Below are 7,166 nucleotides of genomic sequence, written 5' to 3' on the forward strand. Positions count from 1 at the left end.
AGTGTGTGTAGCTGAATGCCCTCACAAACCTAATATTGTCTAAGACTTCCGCAAACGTCTATTTGAAAATCTGTTATATTTTACAATATATTTGGTGAAAATATAGACCTGGAGTCTAGCGATCAGTTTTAAGTCCATATCCAGCAATGTTTAGGACATCCTACAGGTTTAATGTAGAAGAAGATATTGTTATAAACTAGTGACTTACTTAATTGAAACGCAAAGGTTAAATTTATAAAAACTGGCACAGTACTGTATCTTGTGAGAGTTCATCACTAGGGCTGAGGGCTGATTCAATATTGTATGTGATTTTTGGTGATGTATGATGTTGTCATGTTTTTTTCCACTAATTTAAAGATTGTGAGCAAGCTGTGAGTGAAAATTAACAATATGTGTAAAAGAAAAACTATAATAACCATTTTAAGAGTTTGGTCTTGTGTACTGAGTAACAATGGAACAGTTTATTGCTTCACCAAAGTGTGATTAACTTTTATGTATATTTCTATATCATATTATACACCCAAGTCTGCAAAATATAAAAACTTGCATTCTGGACCGTACAGTAAATATACACACAGGAATATCGTAGGAGCCCATATTGTATGTTGTTTTGGTCTCATTTATATTATTTATTGATATTATATTGTGCACTAATATTATAGGTGGTGGGTTTGAGCAGAAGTGTATAATATTTGTTGGCTTCACCTGTTCACCTTGGTCTTTTGGGCTTGACAGAGAGGGGGTGAACCTGGGAGCAAAAACTTTCTGATGACCGCCGCACTACCGCACTTGCACAAAATAATATACATTTGGTAGCTGCAGTACTAGTTATATTTTCGTGTGAGAATAATCATTGCAATACAATCTTGAGCGCGTCACAGTGTGTATATGTATATCTCAGTGTTTAGTCCCATCTGGTGTGGAGCTTACAGCCTCAACAACCATATATATATACAAACATAATGACTCAGTGTGTTACTATTCCCAAATGTGGTGTACACTAAATAAAAATGTTGAAACAATCCTTAAAAATATAATAATGATTACAACTTTATCGGCTACGCGTTTGTATCAGGATTGCTTTTGCAGAAATGAATTTTTCAGAAGTGAATATAGATACAGGTTTAAAAAAAACCAGAACCTTTAGTTTTCCCACATTAAATTACAACTAGGTAATAGAAACAAACAATTTATAATGAATACATTCATGTTTACTTTACCCAACCAGCAAATAATGCTGTCATCTTTGTGAAGTTATGTATTAAACATCTTTGTTAGAATCTTCACTATTAAGAATGCATTTTCTGCTTTAAAAAAATATACTGTTTGTAATTTAGAAATAGTCATAGGCCGGTTACCGGTTTCAAGGTATCACGCGGTTGAAAAATCAAGGTATCAAAACCATAAAATATTCTGTCATACCGTTCCTATTAATAATAAATTATAATAATAATAATATAAGTTCATTTGATAAACTACCTGTTATAGACACAAGTCACAAAGTGTTTCACAAGATGTGTAAAATACAACAAGTCCAAAAGAAAATTAGCAAGGAAAAAAATTGAAAGAGCAATAAAACAATTAAAGATAAAACCCAGTCACAAACATGAGTCAAAGCGAATTTAAACAAATGCCTCTTAAGTTGCTCTTTAAAAGCATCAACAGAGACCGCAGACCGTAAGACAATTGAAGGGCGTTCGGAACACCACTTTAAAGCAAACGTCCCCTTTGTTTTTTAAGCGAGTGTGTGGGACCATCAGTAATCCCTGGTTAGAGGACTTTGGGGAGCAGAGACCAGTAGTAAAAATCAAGGTCAACATGCCAGGGATTTATTTCAACAGCGGTCTGTTACGACGTCGTAACAACTAGTTCAATCAAGCCAGGGTTTCCAATCCACGACGTGCACGTTTACAAAAAGATGGAGGCCAGAGTTCTGGTGAACGTGGGTCATCGTTATGACATTGGAACCCTGTAGCAAACTTATTGAGGACATTACTGAGACGTAGCGGCTTCTTTTGCCCAACTTCCTCAAAAGGTGATCTGGAGCACAAAGGAAAAGACCATCCACCCCTACAGTTTGTAGCTCTTTTAGATCCAAACACAAAATGTATCTGTTTAGTCTGGCTTTGAATACGTAGCTGTGGTATGACAATTTATTCTTCTGTTACTTTTGTAACCTTTTCTGATGTCATTTTAGAACCAGAAGGTACCGTAAGTATCGGTTCTGGTAAAATCCCTAATCACATACCCCCGTTTTAGCCTCCCGGTATGGGCTTTTAGTTAATTCAGGATGATTTTAAGGTTTTACATATTACAAATTTTTCAGCACAACATGGTCTGCCGCAGCATACTGTACTCTGTGAACTTGTATGCCCCTATTCAGCTGCTGCACTCTCAGATCGTACACAAAACAACAAAGCTCTGCTAACAGGCCTCCGATCAAGATCTAAAACTTGGAGATTGTGCTTCCGCTGTCAACCCTAAAACTCTGGAACGACTAGGCATGGGCCGGTATCCATTTCTGACAGGTGTATCTTTAGCAAAAACTCACAGTTTCACAGTAACAGTATTGCAATTACATCTTTAAAGGTTAATAGTTAATAATATAATATATATTTTTTTTAAACACTGCACAGTGGCACAGAGAAGATTAAAACTGCAGTTTCTCTCCTTGACTACTCAGTAAAACAGATCATACCTTAGGAGTGATATGACAGAAATGTTCCAAGTAACAGAAGAATTAAATTGTCATACCACAGCTACGTATTCAAGCCAGACTAAACGATACCTTTTGTGGTCTTTGGAATCGAAAAAGAGCTACACCTGTACGGGGTGGATGGTCCCTTTTTCCTTGTGCCTCCAGATCACCTTTTGAAGGAGTTGGGCAAAGAAAGCCGCTACTCTCATACTTCCTCAATAAGTTTTGCACAGGTTCCAATTTCATAACGATGACCCACGTTCACCAGAACCTCTGGCCTCCACCTTCTTTTATGTAAACGTTCACGTCGCGGGATTGGGAAACCCGGCTTGATTGAACTAGTTGTTAACGACCGTCCGACAAGACCGCTGTTGAAATAAAATCCCTGGCATGTTGCCCTTGATTTACTACTGTTCCCTCTGCTTCCCAAGTCCTCTAACCAGGATTCACTGATGGTCCCACACCTCTGCTTAAAAAACTAAGGGGACTTTGCTTTAAAGGGGTGTCTCCGAACCCCTTCAATTGTCTTACGGTCCTGCGTCTCTGTTGATGCTTTTTAAGAGCAACTTAAGAGGCATTTGTTTTAAATCGCTTTTGACTCATGTTTGGGCTGGGTTTAATCTTTAATGTTTTTATTGCTCTTTCATTGTTTTTTCCTTGCTAATTTCTTTTGGACTCTGTGTTATATTTTTACACATCTTGTGGAAACCCTTTGTGACTTGTGTCTATAACAGTAGTTTTATCAAATGACCTTATATTAATGCTTATTATAATTATTATTATTATAGAAACGGAGACGAATATTTTAATGGTTTTGATCCTTGACTTTTTCAAACCGCGATACCTTGACACCGGTAACCGGCCTCTGACTATTTTCAAATTACAAACAGTAATATTTTTTTAAAGGCAGAAATGCATCTTCGAATAGTGACGATTCTACAAAGATGTTTTAATACTAACTTCACAAAGATGACAGCTTTTTGCTGTTGGGTAAAGTAAACATGAATGTATTCATTTATTAAATTGTTTGGTTTCATTACCTAGTTGTATATGTCATTGTGTAAAACTAAAGGTATGGTTTTCTTTTAACCTGTCTCTATATTCACTTCTGAAAAATTCATTTCTGCAAAAGCCTCCTGAAGAAAACGCCGTTAGCCGAAAAGTTGTAAGCATTATGATATGTTTTAAAGGATTGTTTCAACATTTTTATTTAGTGTACACCACATTTGGGAATAGTAACACACTGAGGTCATTGTATGTTTGTATATATATATGGTTGTTGAGGCTGTAAGCAGTCCAACCAGATGGGACTAAACACTGAATATACAATCTAACACACTGTGACGCCCTCAAGATTCGTATTGCATGATTTCTTCCTACACACGTTAAAATATAACTAGTACTGCGCTACCAATGTATAATATTTTGTGCCAAGTGCGGTAGTGCGGCGGCATCAGAAAGTTTTTTGCTCCCAGTTTCACCCCCTCTCTGTCAAAGCCAAAAGCCACGGTGACAGGTGAAGCCACAAATATTTATACACTTCTGCTCAAACCCACCACCCTATAATTATGCCCCATATAAAATCAATAATAATTAAATGAGACCCTACACAACATCCAATATTGTGGCTCCCTTCGATATTCCTGGTGTATATTTACTGTACGGGCCCGAATGCAGTTTTTCATTACATATTTGCAGACTTGTGGTGTAATAATAGGAGATGAAATATACATAAAAGTTAATCACACTTTGGGTGAAGCAATAACTGTTCCATTTTACTCAGTACACCAAACAAACCTTAAAATGGTGTTTATAGTTTTTTCTTTACACATATTCGTTAAGGTTTTCACTCACAGCTTGCTCACCATCCTTTAAATTTAGTGAAAAAAACATACAACATCAAACATCACCAAATCACATCCCAATATGAATCAGCCCTCATCCTAGTGATGAACTCTCACAAGATACAGTACATGTGCCAGTTTTTATAAAAATTTAACCTTTGCGTTTTCAATTAAGGAATTCACTAGTTTTACCATACTTCGTCTTCTACATTAAACCTTTAGGTGTCCCTTAAACATTGCTGGAATATTGACTTAAACTTATCCTAGAACTCCAGGTCTATAGTTTCACCAATTATATTGAAAATATTACCAGATTTTTCATAGACGTTTGGCGAAGTCATTCAGACAATTAAGGTTTTGAAGGGCAATTCAGCTAACACACCTCAGGCGTGTGTTAACCATTATCGCGCTACACGTCCTCATTCCTTTTTGACTTTGCTTCCAGAAAACACTTTTCGAAAAAAAACCTAACCTACGAAACAAAAACAGCTAAAAACTAGCAAAATAACTGCCAGCAGAAACCCCACCACATCAAGAGTGGTATACTGATCATTGAATCTATGTACACTCCGCCTTAGATTGCCGCCCTTTGTGCCTCTGACAAACGCAATCCAGAACATGCCGGTCCAGTGGTTGCATGGGCTGGTCTCTCTGCAGGTTTGACAGCGTCTTCATCTTCTCTGTGTAAGCTCTTGGGTCATAGAGTCCTCCTTCCTTGCCTCCAGGAAGTTAATCTGTGTTCACAGTTGCAATGTCCATATTTTGGCCACACCTCTTGCTTTCCACATCCTGAAGAAATTGTCATGCTGGTCAAACAGGAGGGGAAAAGTCCGCCAGGGGGACACCGTGGTGAGATGGCCTCCTGTATTCCATTGGTGCCATCCGTGGGCCACAACACTCTGTCTTGGGTGGCCTAGCTGGTCATTTTGGGGCAGCCAGTTCCTAAGAGTAAGGTGTTGTTTTCCGAGGGTGGATGGTCTTTTGCCTTTGTGCTTCCAGATCCAACCTTTTGAGGAGTTGTGTCAAAAGCACCTGCATGTCCTCAGTAATGTCCTCAGGAAGTGTGTTTACCAGCGTTCCCCAATTCATAACCAATGACCCCATGTTGCACCATAGCTCTTGATCAAAGTCCTCTAGTTCTTTAGACCAGTGGATTGGAGGTTGCACTGAACTCCTGCATGTGACATGTTGGCAGTTGGGGTCGGGAACTTCACAGTTAAATCATTCTCATCTCCATAGGTCAGCTGCCTGGAACAACTCCATATACTGTCATCATTTCCAAGTAATGATGGACAAATGGTTTTGTAGTTGAGTCTGTGACATACCCAGTTTGAAACATGTTAAGGCAAAGTAAATATGTTTTTGACCCGTTGGGGAAAGTCATCTTGTCAGTCAGCTCTGACGTTGGTATTGGACTAGGAAATAGTGGGGAGAGCAATTGCATGATGTCCCCCTCTCCTATAGTCCCCCCAACGGGTCAAAAACATATTTTACTTTGCCTTCACATGTTTTCAAACTTGGTATGTCACAGACTCAAACTACAAACCATTTGTCCATCATTACTTTGGAAATGATGTACATTATATGGAGTTGTTCCAGGCAGCGACATCTGGCTGATGAGAAATGATTTTACCTTTGAATTTCCCCACCCACAATGCCAAACATTGTCTACAGTCAGGATTTCAGTGCAAACCCCCAAGCCACTGTCTAAAGAACTAAGGACTTTGTCCAGAGCTCTGGTGACATGGGGTCATTGTTTGACATTGGGAACGCTGGTAACAACACTTCCTGAGGACTTACTGAGGACTTGCAGCTGCTTTTGCCCAACTCCTCAAAAGGTGATCTGAGCACCAAAGGCAAAAGACCATCCCCCTCGGCAACAACACCTTACTCTTAGACTGGCTGCCCCAAATGACCTCCTAGGCACCCCAAGACCAGAGTTTTTGTGGCCCACGGAGGCACCAATGGAATACAGGAGGCCATCTACCACGGTGTCCCCCTGGTCGGCCTTCCCCTCCTGTTTGACCAGCATGACAATTTCTTCAGGATGAAAGCAAGAGGTGTGGCCAAAAATCTGGACATTGCAACTGTGAACAAAGATAACTTACTTCCTGGAGGCACTGAAGGAGGTACTCTATGACCCAAGCTACACAGAGAAGATGAAGGCCTGTCCAACCTGCAGAGAGACCAGCCCATGAAACCACTGGACCGGGCCATGTTCTGGATTGGTTTGTCATGAGGCACAAAGGAGCGGCACATCAAGGACGAGTCTTACAAGATGTCAATGATCCAGTACCACTCAATTGATGTGGTGGGGTTCTGCTGGCAGTTATTTTGCTAGTTTTTACTGTTTTGTGTTTCTGTAGTTAGGTTTTTTTGGAAAAGTGTTTTCTGGACAAAGTGAAAAAAAATGATCAATGCACAGCGCAATACTGGTTTCACGTTCTCTGATCTGAGTTATTAATATGTTATTAATATATACTTAATAGTTTATCATTCATCATATATACAAAAAATCTGTAGGTAATTGACATGGGCATTTTTTGAAAAAGGGGGTTAGCAACTGTGATCATATTAAGCAAGTTACATTACACGCTTAGATCATAATTAGTTTGGGGGTGTTG

At 39.1% G+C, this 7,166-nt stretch overlaps 1 protein-coding gene and 1 long non-coding RNA gene across 2 annotated transcripts in view; one reads left to right on the plus strand and one right to left on the minus strand.

The window, feature by feature from the left end:
• sh2d3cb (SH2 domain containing 3Cb) overlaps positions 1–7,166 on the minus strand; it is a 76,823-nt gene that overhangs the window by 32,827 nt on the left and 36,830 nt on the right. The window lies entirely within an intron of this gene.
• LOC116689230 (uncharacterized) overlaps positions 3,935–7,166 on the plus strand; it is a 7,086-nt gene continuing 3,854 nt past the window's right edge. Inside the window, exon 1 of the long non-coding RNA XR_004331955.1 lies at positions 3,935–3,946. This is a non-coding gene — a long non-coding RNA (uncharacterized LOC116689230). The remainder of the gene's footprint in view (positions 3,947–7,166) is intronic.

This window comes from Etheostoma spectabile, chromosome 5 (assembly GCF_008692095.1).
Source record: "Etheostoma spectabile isolate EspeVRDwgs_2016 chromosome 5, UIUC_Espe_1.0, whole genome shotgun sequence".
Lineage (NCBI taxonomy): Eukaryota > Metazoa > Chordata > Actinopteri > Perciformes > Percidae > Etheostoma > Etheostoma spectabile.